The sequence below is a fragment of the Rhopalosiphum padi genome, chromosome 4 (assembly GCF_020882245.1).
Source record: "Rhopalosiphum padi isolate XX-2018 chromosome 4, ASM2088224v1, whole genome shotgun sequence".
Lineage (NCBI taxonomy): Eukaryota > Metazoa > Arthropoda > Insecta > Hemiptera > Aphididae > Rhopalosiphum > Rhopalosiphum padi.
Window position 1 is genome coordinate 46,444,859 of NC_083600.1, and position 14,119 is coordinate 46,458,977.

Consider the following 14,119-nt stretch of genomic DNA (forward strand, 5'->3'; position numbering starts at 1 on the left):
TCAAACGGCACAAAGGCTGACAGTTGCGTTTTCTTAAACATTGGCCAACTGACGACGGAAAAAATCATGATTACCCACTCGTGAGCAACCGAATATATAATGATGAGGACCGCAGTTAACCGAATTTACACCACGGTATTGGCGTTGCCTTTATACTAAACTAGAGGTGACCACCTATCTTTTAAGTAATCAATAGCGAGCAGGAAGCCACGATATTTTTCGTTCGTCTGCTGTACACATATCGGTATTTATCAATGCTATTGATTAACCCAAATACTTACTCTACTGTTATTCAATCAATTTATTTTGAAATTTAGATAGCACTTGACTCTAAAAAAATAAAATATAAAAAGACGTCGCGTATTTTGTTTGCCGCCGATAAACATCACTACAAAACTAACAGACCGATTTTTATTTTCATCATCATTTAAATAATAATAATAAGAAGAAGAAGTCATAGATCATGGTCTATTATAGACGTACAACTTTACTTGTCGTCGAAAAACTAAAAGGTATAATAGAAATATATTTATGGCGCTATCTGTATGGATATTGATATTGCTTAGTTAAAATAAATATAGTAAATATTCACCACTTGAGTGTGTTAGGTTATCAAATATATGGAATATCGCAACATCACAATAATTTATACACAGAAAAAAGTAGAGTTAGCAAGTCTCTTTATTTATAAAAAAAAAAAAGCCCCAGTGCTTGTCCGAAATGGTCTACAATATTACTTTTTTAGAATACGTGTAGTTTTTCGTATATTTTAATTGTAAATTATTTTTCAAAAAAGGAGTAGAGGGACATAGAATGTAGACTATATTACTGACATAACTTCTGTATCCGTAAAACTGATTGTTAAACATTTTTTTTTTAATTATTTAATTCTGAGAGATGTATTAATTTTTTGTGTGTATCTGACGTTAATTTTTGGAAGGGCCAATTTATGATAAGTCACAACTCACAATAATATGTATTTCCATACTAAAATTAATATTAAACGGCGTTTTAGTTAGACAATTTAGCTACACTAATGTTGTAGTTCTTTAAAATTTATTATTAACTGTATTTAAAGTTTTACTGAACCTATTGAAAGAAGTTATTTAATAAAAAGAATAATATAAAAATAAAAATGAAAAAATATGGAGGGATTTTAAGAATAGATTTAGCCACTGGTTATATTTTTTTCTATAAATTTTGATTTTAAAAGTAATAGTGTTTATCATGGACTTAAACTGACGACAAGATATATAGCCTCTACTCCCCGTTAATATTTGACGACTGTCAACACGTCTATATACATGGTGTTCCTTGAGGATTTGCCCATTGCGATATCTATTGAAATAATGGATATATCATAATTCTGAATTTTTGATAAAATTCACAGGGACAAGAAATACAAATATTTCATGTTTTGGTAAAAAAGTTAAAAATTGTATTTTTTTATTTAATTATTTTCAAAAAAAAAATGAATATAGCCATTTTGCAGTGTTCAGTTTTTTGTAAATATTGACGTTTCAACATTTTAATTTCATTAATCTCCTAGTTTTTAATATTTTTTCTAGTTTCGAAAAAACTGCGAATTATTTAATGCGATAGTGGTTTCATTGTATCAAACATGTGGTTGATAAAATTAATAATTCGCCGTTTCCAAATTAATAATTTACATTTTTTTTATTAGAATTTATAAATAGAGGTCCATTCTATTAGGGTGTTATCAAAAATTTTAATACTTAAGTAAAATAAATAAATAATTTTTAGCATTTTTATTAAAACTACATTAAATGCAATCATACAGTATCCAATATTAAAAAATATCAAAATATAAGTAATTCATACTAGAAAATATGCTGATATAATTAGCCAAATTGTATTTATAATAATTTTATATTATGTGAAAAGTCATATTAAATTTTTAAAATTTTTGGCTTTGAAAATATTTATACATAAATCGAAAAAAGTTTAAGATTACAGAAGTCTGTGAGTAGCTTAAAAAGTTAAAATATTTTTAAAATTGCACAATGTTTAGAAAATTGTAATATACTTATATAAAGTATACTTTGGAGAAAATTTCAAACCTATAACCGTTTTCTAATTTTCCGATATTTTTTTCATAAATTTTTATAATAATATTACTGTAGTAATTACCATGGTAATTCGTTTACTTTTGGTTCTCTGACCCCTTCCTCTCCTCTACAAAAAAACCGAACTAAATTAGTGGTCACGGGTACCGGCGGCCCGCGCTGTTATTGTATACGGCCCTCTTTAAATTTTAGAAGAAATTTTTTTTTCATAGTAATTAATTTAAGAATTTACAATTTTTATTTTTGTTTGTCCTGTGAACTCTTTTTAATTTGTGAATGTGTAAACTAAATCAATTTATTGTTAATAAACTAATCTCAAAGCTTAAAATAAAGCCGTTTTTCCCCCCAATTGTAATAACAAATACGGAAATAAAATTATATCAGTATTTAACCAATAATAAATTTATAGCTTTGCTCAGAATCTAAAATCCAATTAAAAAGTTAAAACAATAGTAGATTATACACAATAAATCTCTTGTGGAATATTATATTACATAAAAGTAATATTAACTAAAGCCTTCAAAAACCAAATCTTATGTCCGGTTATATGTCCTGATTACATTTTATGACTAATAACTTTTGTATTGAAGAACATTTTATGGATATAAAAAATAAATTAAAAATAAAAACGTAAAAGTGTGATTTTAATGAATTTTAAATTGTAGCTATATTACCAGAAATAATTATACTTTAATTTTATTTGCGAATAATACAAAATTATAGACGATTTAACCATTATAGGTAGAATTATGGGGCGTATAAATATATTCGTGTGTATAGTATTTTTTGTACTGATAATTTAAAATTGTTTTTTATTTTTGGCAAGAACTTTTTTAATAACAGTTTACAATTAATTAAACACAAGTTTAGTATAGTTGTATAAAAACAAAATCAATTTTAGTTTGACAGCTAAAAGAAACAACTAAAAACAAGTTTTTTTATGTATTTTGCATGTAAGCTTCTTTATTCATAAATCATACGCTGTTGGCTGTTAGCCTGCGTGGACGATATAAAACTATGGATGATATGAATCAGGATGCCACAAACAGTGTGTCAGACCTATTGAAAGTATGCATACACGTGAGGTTGGCGATAATCCAAGAAAAGACCAAATATGTAATCAATGATCATTACTAGTGGCATACTTTATGGTCAAAATGAATCATTGAATCATATTTGGAAGTCGACGGGATATTCTTAAGTATACGCCCCTTCAAAGTTTAAATACCTCTGGATCAACATAAATGAGAGTAACTTTGTGCATGTACAACGAAAATAGTTTCATGCTGATGGTAGAATAATCAATTTTGATTAACTAAGCCATATAAGATTAATAAATTCATCAATAATTTAAATTCAAATAATTGAAATAAATTTAATTTACTAGAGCTTAATAATTATTTTTTTAATCTGTTACGAAATAAATAGGTATTTACAAAAAATATTTTTTATTCATTTTTGGGATAGATACAAATTATGAAATACGTGTATTTATTGTAGTGGAAATTATTTATGTTTTTAATAAAAATTATAAACGGTTTTAAGTTAAACTCGGATGAAATTATTTATTTAAACGAAGAGTTACAATTTTAGTTATTTTGACATAATTCAAAAATATTTTTTGAGGAGATTTTAAAAATATAAATAAATAAATAAAAATATATAAAATTGTATTATTATATTTTATAATATAATATACAGTAAAATATTCAAAACTTTAATTAGACTCATTCTACGGGGCTATTTCCTGTTTACAATTTATACTGTATTAATAATACGAGTAATATTAAATATATACCATGATAATTATTAATAGCAATATATTAATTATAACTTATAAGACAATAATTATAGGACGACCGCTGACGGACCGTCTCCGTTCAGAATCATTTTTTGTATACAGTGATTTATGATTGAAGTCAATTTTAACACGTCCATTACTGCTGCAGCAGTGACCTACTCAACGAGGATTGGTACACTCGACACTCCTACTCTACACCAGTGTGGTTTACACATAATTTTACCCTTTTTCGGTTATTTTTTATCGATTCGTTACCATCATTATTCGGTATCGTGAACAAAAAAAAAAATAAAATAAAATAAATAACCACAACGAACTACGCAACGGTACATGATAAATACGTGTTACAATATTATCCGTTTGCGACCCGAAAAATGCAGTATATAATAATATACTGTATAGTTAGTTTCTGTCGGGAGTAGAAAATATAATAGTAATAATATAAATCAGTTGTACGCACGTCATTATATTATTATTATTATTATTATATTATGATACGCATCGGCTATAGAGGTGTAATAAATGGTGACGTTTAGCGGGAAAAAAGAGACGTTTCACGCGCGATCGTTTATTATTATTATAACGTATAGACGACGGCGGTGGCGGCGGCGCCACGACGATCGCGCGCGTGCCTCTATCATTGCCCGGCTTCGCGACAGACGCGCTTTCTACCGGCGACGTCGGCGTCTCATCAAAAATCGAAATCGGCTATTTTCGTCGATACACTGGCAGCGTGTTCGGCCGATGATGTGCGGGGAGGGGGGGGGGGTAGGGGGCCCCGTGGTCTAGAAATGAGACAGTGCCATTGCGACGACGGAAAGGAGCGGAGTGGTTGTAGTGGCGAAAAGGAGTGCCCTGTGTGCATTATTACGGCTCGCCGGAAACGGTGGCGGGGCGGGCGAAAATAGAGAAAACGCCGTGTAAAAAGCGGAAACGATAGTCCGCCGCCGAATTCCGATAAAGAGTTATGATGTGTACGTTTTCGGCAGCACTACATTATTATTATGCTGGCCGTGTGTTAATATTTCGCGTTCTGCGGTCGGACAGCTATCGTATAATTGGTGAATTATGAATGATGGGCCGCGTGGGTGGTAGGGTTACGTGTGTTCGTTCGGCCGATCTATATCATTGTCGTGTATCATATTAATATAATAACTGTTGATCGACGACGTCAACCTTGTGTCGAGTTTATTAAATTATTAGGTATACACACATAATTACGGACGTGTAAAATGTATAATTTAATAATATTATATTATGTACCTGTAGTTATTATAATATAATATTATATGAATTGTGTAAAGCTTGGAACTTTAAACGCATATATATCTATCATACGGAGTGATCCGCCAAGCATGCTCGTTCTATTATATCCTTTAATAATAATACCGATCAGATACAATAATTATAAGGTCTTTTTTTTTTAAATTAAAAATCACCTTTTTTTACTGCAAGTAATTCAAAACAGATAATTTATTGAAGAAGTCCCAAATCGAAATTTGAATGAGAAACTTATGATTTATCACAATATAATAAACTATAGTATTGGATAATTATTATATCAATATAATGGTTTAACGCGAAATAAAAAATAGTTTGAAACAGATCACGCATTTCAGTCCATACTGTCTATACCGTATCTCGTACTTGATATACGCTCAAATGTGTTTACAGCGTTTGGACCACAGATTGAGATTATTGATTAATATAATTTCTAGTCATCATTATAGCTCATCCTAAACCATAATAAATTATTATTTTATTATTCTATTTTTCAAGTTTTGGTGCTATTTTTTGCTAATTTGCATAATATAACGTTTTATTTTGTATTTTCATAAATTTAGTTTATATTATGTGTTATGAAAATTATAAAAATGTTGTCTTTTATCTTAGTTATTTTTTTTTTTAATACAAAATATGAAAAATACTCACATTTTCGTTCGTATTAAAGTCTATTTTTAAATAGTCTGGCGTATTGGCCTATCCAACAATAATTATTATAAATATAAGTTTTTTTTAATAAACACGAACAGAATACATTTTTATTTTTGCTATTTTTCATGTTTTTAGGGCATATTATAGCGCTTATTTAATGATTTTTTTAGGTCATATTATAGCGCATATTTCATTTATTTTTAGTGCTATAAAATCCGAGTCCTGATAATAATCGGACACAATACAACTTACTGTATATATTATACCCTTATCATATTATTGTAAACAGACATAACTCGAGAAAACCATCACGCGTCGGAATTTAAATCGTAACATACGATATTAAGTAGGTGCGTAAAATTTGTAAAAAAAAAAATAATTATCCACAGACAAATCGGACACGGGTTTAATAATAAAAAAAAAGGTTAACTGTTTGATCACATAAGACGTTTGGCGTACATCGCCCTGTATGCCGCCGGGTCTGTCCGGGACACGACGCGAGTGGGCGGCGGGGAATCAATCGTTAACCTTTGCCCCGAGACCGCGGGGGATAAATCGACGGTGCAGAAATCACGTCGTCTCGATCGGACGAAAAATTAGATAAAAATTTACCGTTTATCGCGTATATATGCACGTCGTGTATAAATATACAGGTACGCGCACACATACGCGCGCGGCCACGGCGAGTAAATTATTATTTGTTTTTCTTCCCGGCGGCCGCGGGGCGCGCGTCACGTATCCGCCGCGCGCGCCAATAGGGGCAGAAATATTGATCATTCCGTTTTTGTTGTTAACACGCTCGTCGGATTTCAAAGCAGGCCCCGCTCAGTGTGGGCCTCTCGTGTTCGGGTACAGATATCGTTCGGAGTTGACGCCGCCGCCGCCGCAGCGTACGACGCGTGTGCAACACCAGTCCGTCGCGGTCGCCGCCACGACTTACGCGCCCGCTGAACGCGCAAGTGTGTGACGTTACGCTGACCCGCCGCCCGAGCGAAGACAGCCAGTGCGGACGCCGCCGCGACACCCTGCACGCGACAACGGTAATATCAATTCCGCCGAGCGAACGCGGATCGCCCCGCCGGGTCTTCGTCACTCGCCGGCCGTTCGAGTAACATGCGCGCCGCCGCCGGAACAGCCGCAGCATCGCGACACGGACAGCAATGATCGTCCCGCCGTACCGCCGTTGCCCACCGTCACAAGGTCGTGCTCGTCAACTCGGCTACTGTACAAGCAAAGTGAGTAGACGAGTATACTTCGTCAATTATATTTAAGTACAATGAGTGTATTGAATAAGTTTCGTGTTATATTGTTGGACGTATAGAGTTATACGTACACGAAGCGGACACGTCATACGGCGCGCGGTTTGACGACGATTTCGGAAATTAGCGAAATTTTGTTTTCCGGCAATATCAACGTTACACTTGTTTGGACTCGTCAATAGGATTATACTAATACACGTAGGAGCGAGAAAAAAACTATGCTTTTTTTGGGGGTACCAATGACCAAAGCTTATAATATTACGTATTTCAATAGTGTCCTAAAATGTTCCGTTATAATTGTAAAACGTATCTCTAATTTTATTATCGTGAGGATTTAAGGCATAAGAGCTGAAACTCGTCAGAATAGTATCAAATACGATAAGTCCAACAACGCTGAAAACGTATAAACTACAAATATACGTGTAAATCTATTGCGTAGAATAATATTACTGTATATAGTAATGTATATATATACGGGTAGTATATACTGCAGGCGTGACATGAAATATCTATTGACGAGATTGGAAATATTATGTAAATAAATTTACTGTGGGAAATTTACATACGCTGTAGGTTGAATAAAATATTATATCGTGTGTTTGTCATATAATGTTTTGGATATTTAAAAATGATATCTGCTTCTCCCCCATCCCCATTTTTTAAATGACGGTTGTATTATGCGTCGTTCGTTTCAACTTCAAAGCCATTAGTCTACGACTGTATAAAATATACAAAATTTGTGTTTCATCTACACCACACGCATAATGCATGATTCACTCTATATACCTATACATGGCATACACATCCTACCAGAAAGACGACTCGGTATACGGTATTACAATAATATACATATTACACCTTGTACAATATAATATAATATTAATACATTGGCGTGATTTTCAAAGTTGTTTAATCGCAGAAAATGTGAAATACGACTATGGTGTAAACCGATAAAAAGAAAATAATCTCAGTAACAGAAAAAAAAATAAATAAAATAGTAGCTAGACACACTTCAAACATACGGTGTAAGTGTTTGAAAATCACAAATAGCGGACTTGGGATAGGATATTGGTGCTTATATCTTATATAGTCTACAAAATACATAATATACAGAAATATTTTTGTTATTCGTCTGTTAAACAATTTTTTTAAATGATAAATTAACAAGTTTACAAAATCGGATAAAAGTATTCACTTTTTGCTACGTTAATCGTGATAATAATTTCAGCATAGATTTGAAAGTACTACAGGTACGATTGAAGTTCCGATCTTTATTTCGAATTTCACCGGCAATGCCAATGGTTATGAATCCAGATAATTCACTGTGAATGAGAAGTTTAAATAAGTAAACGAAATTGATACGAAAAAAAAATAACTATATTAATAATAATAATAATAAATAAATAAATAATTATAATATCTAATTAAATAAATTAGATACAATTCATTGCAAATCTACAATAATTTATATCTAGTTATAAATATATAATAATAAGGTGCTCGGGATAAATAAAATGTATAAATGTTATGCATTTAATCGGAAATCGTGTGCAATTATACCTCTCGAGTAATGTTCGATTATACCATTTTTATTTTTTATAATAAATGCAAACGACTTTAAGTCAGCCTGGAAAGTCTTTATAGTTTCTATTGATTTCTTTATAATGTATTTACTCAAATAATATAATAGACGTTTTTTATTACATTTAATTTTCGTTTTACCATGTCAATATGTACACCACATTTCTCGAATAATATGTAAATATAGACTTTATAATCTTTATGAACTAATTTTTCTGACAACGTTAATTTTTAATGTTATTAAGTCACATAATTTTCAACAATCTTTAAATACATTAGTTATCGCATAGTTTTAAATTGTTAACACGCTAAAAATTCAATGTTATAGACATAAAATTATATTTACGTACGTCGTAAAAACACTTAAAAGATGGTTGACTATCGTCAGCAAATGTGATTTTTACTTTAAGATAGGCTTAGGGGTGGATTTATAATTGCATATATTATATCGCATATATAGCGATGGCAACTTTTATTAAAAGTACCTAAGATTTAGAACGAATCTGAAATAAAAACCAAGACGTAGTGTATTGTGTGTATTAGTGACAACAACCGGCAGAACAATTATAAGCATTTCGTTGAACATTTACGTTTTGATGTTTAAATTCATATATTATGTTCATCCGTTATATGAATGCATGGTGTACATCAGTGTCACAGGTAGTGCGAAAGGGTGTTAAAGGTTAGGTGATATTATCACGAGATACCTATGTCATACATACACTCACATGAAATAAATTTGACCAGAATTTGACACTAGATTATGCAGTAGAGTATTTTAATTACTGATAGGAGGGAATGTGTCATAAATCATAACATTTTGCTCTACTGGTGGGTGTACAGAACGGAAATGACGGCCCTAATTATTGTTTATTATTGCGTTTTTGTTCTTTAATTTTATTTATTGTGTTGCTTAAAAAACACAGAGGAGACGATCAACAATATATTCTATGCATCTAAAATCGAATTTATTTAAATCGATTATTTAATTTTAAAACCGTTAGAAATCAAACATTGCGAGCCAAACAATGATTTTCCTGTATCGACATTTTCCTTAAGTCGTAATGAACAATTGGTTTACTCAACGATATTTACCGAAAAAATCATAGAGGGTAAAATGGTTGTTTACTACTTACTAGTTACTACCCTATAAAAATAAAAAGGAAATTTAAAGGGTCCGAATATTTGCATAATACGCCAGCGTTGAATGAAGGTTTTTTTATTTATTTATTATGTTTTAACTTTTTTTTAAAGGTGTTAAAAATATTTTCAGGTGGATACGATTACATTTTTGTTTATACTATCTTAAGCAGTTTTTATTTTATGTATTATATAGGTAATTCATTTAAAATTAAAATATCTTGAGTAGATATATTTAATCGTGTAAGTTTGGTCGCTGAACAAAATAAATAAAAATCTAAAAAATAAATCTATGTAATGAATTCAATTTTACTTAATATTACGTTAATTATTATATTCAGTAGGTACAAACGACCACATTATTCATATATATAAATATATATATATATATATATATATTGTTGTTTTGTATGATTTGTCACACAAAGTTTTATAATGATCATTAATATATCATTAATAATTAAATAATTATTATTTTATTTTTAAGGACATTATTATTAATATGGCTATTTTCATTAATAATAGTCAACATCGCTAAAGTAGATGTAGTATGTACCTATACATAATATACAACAATTATGTTATGGACTCGACGGGTAGGCTGGCAGGGGCGGTTGCGGCCTCGAGTCATGGATGCATGTTGGTTGAGGTGAGGGGAGGGTAGGGGGAGGAGAGGTCTAGAGAGGTACGTACCGTTTTCGGATCAATATCTCATCTGCCAACGTACCACAGAACAGGACGTTACTGTCAATCCATTTTATTAATATACGATCCGTGCGTACATATTAAACGTTAACCGAGCGTACAGACCAGATAAACGACTGTTTGATAGGTTCCATCTGTTCTGAATGTATACACTGTAATATTATATAATAAACATAATATATTAAGTGTGAGTGTGTATATTTTTATATTTTTTCTACCCTTATAACCATTAGAGAGACTTGGGATTTTTCCTATAGTCAGTAAAATATTAAATTACGAGTTTTTCTGCACGGGAATTGTGACGGCCTCGTTTATTATAAATTATAATACAAAATAGTACGAGAAAAATATTAAGCACATATCTGGAATATGTTGAAACGTGAAACTAACAAACCAACACCTTACATTTGATTAATTTTAAATATTATTTTTATTTTTTATAATATTGCACTATTAATTTAATAAATCATTAAACAAATCATAGTAATTTAAATTTGAAATTATCTAAACATTATAATGATATTAATTTTGATTAGATCTGATAATTTTACATGGTTGACAGTACGAGGAAAAAAATTTCATAAGTATTTATTTTATAAACACATTTTTCTTACAGTCAAATTTGTATGACTTTAGGAAGTATGTATGCATATTACAAATTATATAATATTATATTAATATATAAATACTAATTAAAGATTTGTATTTATCTTCAAATATCTGGTTAATTATGTAAATCATCACAAAAAATAAATTCATTAATGTTCTGTGTAAGAATATTCGTGTATAAATATTATTCAGTTCAGATTAAAATAATTTGAAGAGATATTTGCAAGATAAAGTAATATTTGTATGGCCAGTGCTCGAATTATAGTACTAAAAATAACGAAATTTGCACTGTGATATCTGGTATATTTTAAAACAAAGCATAAATAAAATTTATTGTTTCTGTATGCATCAATTCAATTACTTTTTAAATTTAACAATTACAATTAATGAATTAATACATTATAATAATGAATAATAAAGACACTTGAAAGAATAAAGAATGATACGAAAATACCTGTCATGAGTAAAACAAAGACAGGGGACAAAGCCTTATAGAGGTGTAGACTGTATAGCAGAAGTGGTCGAACCCATATAGTTTGGAATTAAGGGCAAAACAAATAATAAGAAGAAGATATGTATAATGTATATATATAATTTATTTTATAGCAATAAAAAACTTATCCGATACGTTATTTAGTACTCAGTGTAACGATGTCATTATTATCAAATACTTCATAAAGTTCACTATACAATACTGTGTAATACTTCAAAACAATTCTCCTGCTACGGTTAGTTCAATAAATAGGTACGTCGAATGCTAATTTATAACGTCACTATGTAATAACTATTGAAATCGTGATAACTATATCATTATTATTATTTTCAGAAAATCCACGGTGTTTCAAACAATTTTCTATAACCTGACATGACAACTCTATATATTATACAAACAAAATAATAATCCTTATTCATTAATCGTAAAATCCCTGTGAGATCCTTTCGAATTCCAAGAAATTTTCTCTTTATGTGCACTTACATTATGAATCGAAGGTACTGTCAAAAATTCAAGTTTCTACCTATCATAATTTATAGGCATAATTTATTTACATGTTGATTGAGGTTTTAAGCTAATTAAGTCATGACAAAGTCACTTATATATGTATATATTATATAATATATAAAGATAAAAATGAAAAGAAACTTAAAAATATAGTGCTAAACTGGTGTATCTTGGTTCTGATGTATTTTAGTTTACGAACTAATCATCATTAGACTCCCCTCGCCTTGTGAAATAGAAATGAGAATAAATTCACCCGTGGTGAATTGAATTTAACATTGTGGTATATTTTTTAAACGCAATTCAAATTATTCTCTAAATAATCCCATAGCAACCCATAGCGAGTTGACTAGTCTATTTAAATTTTATTTCTAACTTAACTTTACCTAACCAATGGAGACCCTAATAATAAATTATTTGATTTTCATGAGCGAAAATGAAATTCATTTGTTAGCCGCTCTACGTCAACAAATGTGGTTGAAAAAAGAAGTTTAGCACATCTACTGAGTCTCAAAAAATCTATTGATATAACTTTTATTTAAATCGGTACAATAGTTTCTGAGATTAGCCATGAGTTAGAAAACAATTTATTCTGCATTAATTTATGTATAATGGGTGGGTGTTAGCTTAATTACTAAGATGTATTTGTATAGTTGGTTGTTTAAAATTATTAAAAGCATTAGCATGTTGTACATTTATTTAAAACATATTACTTGTTTGTAATTTTTCATAAAAACATATTTACTAACTGAATTTCAAATCGTTTTTTACTAGCACACAGTGGCGGTTTGAGTCTTCAAAACTCAAGGAGCATGTTTCAAAACAACCCACCTAACCACCTACAAACTAAATTTACTACGACCAATGTAATATTTTAAGGTTTTTCTTAAGTTAAATTTTTTATTAACTATTACAATCTCTGCTAGCACAATGATTTTACTCGTCTATAACTTTTCATTATATATTTCTGAAGCCGATTTTTTTTTAATAAAATTTATCAGTATTAGAATTTTTTTTCACAAAATATGTAGTTGTATACTCTGTGTATCCTGTGCGCATGCTTGTAATTAAAAATATTAAAGGAGGGGTTCTTTTACTCCTCATTGGTAGCTTTCATCGATCGGAAAATGATAGAATTCAACACAATAATTGGAGAGAAAAAAAGGATACGAGTAAAATATATTCAACAACTCTTGTCATGCGAGCAAGGTACTCAAGTATTTACACCATTATTTCGAGTTAGGTAATCAATTGTAGCAATATTATGGTTTTAATTAATAAACAAAATATATATATAACAATTTCAATGATCATAATATAATATTTATTTTTTTACACAAAATAATTATTAACATTTTATAATTAAATTTACAGAGGAACTTACTAGTTGCATTAACCTCTTTTGGAGAAGATAATGACAAAAGTGTAATATGCTTAAGCACAAGCTTACAATTGTAAATAAATTAACTTATCATTATAAATATTATTAAATAGAAGATTATTGAATTATAGGCACAAAAACATAGATAGTTAAATTATTTTTAACAGTATCAAAGTACCAAAAGTAAATACTGTATAGGTGCATACTTTTTATAGTATGAAATATCGAATTACGGAGATAATATTAAATTCGGTTATTTTATTATTTAATAATACACGCTAACCATTTTACTGCGCTTTTCGCTGCTTATAATTAATATTTTTCTTATGGTAATTGTTACTTGAGAGCGCTAGTACCAAATTCCAGGTCATGACAGTCCGCATACATATACATATATTTTCCGGAAATTTACGGCCCGAGAATGAACGTTTTACCACTCTCCGGATTTTTACAGCTCAGATAATAATTACATTCTAGAATTCTACGGTTTATACGATTATTTTCTGTAATTTTAAGTGCGTCTGTTTATCAGTGTAGTCTTTATTCTCCGAGCTACGAAGCAAAAGGAGCAGAAAATAATAAAATGTATTATGCTAAAAATGTTAAATAATATTAAATTGGTAT

At 30.0% G+C, this 14,119-nt stretch overlaps 1 protein-coding gene across 1 annotated transcript in view; it reads left to right on the forward strand.

The window, feature by feature from the left end:
* Positions 1 to 6,627: 6,627 nt before the first annotated feature.
* Positions 6,628 to 14,119, forward strand: part of LOC132928758 (uncharacterized) — a 29,539-nt gene continuing 22,047 nt past the window's right edge. The window contains exon 1 of the mRNA XM_060993623.1: positions 6,628 to 7,058. The gene's annotated coding sequence lies outside the window, so the exon portion shown is untranslated. The remainder of the gene's footprint in view (positions 7,059 to 14,119) is intronic.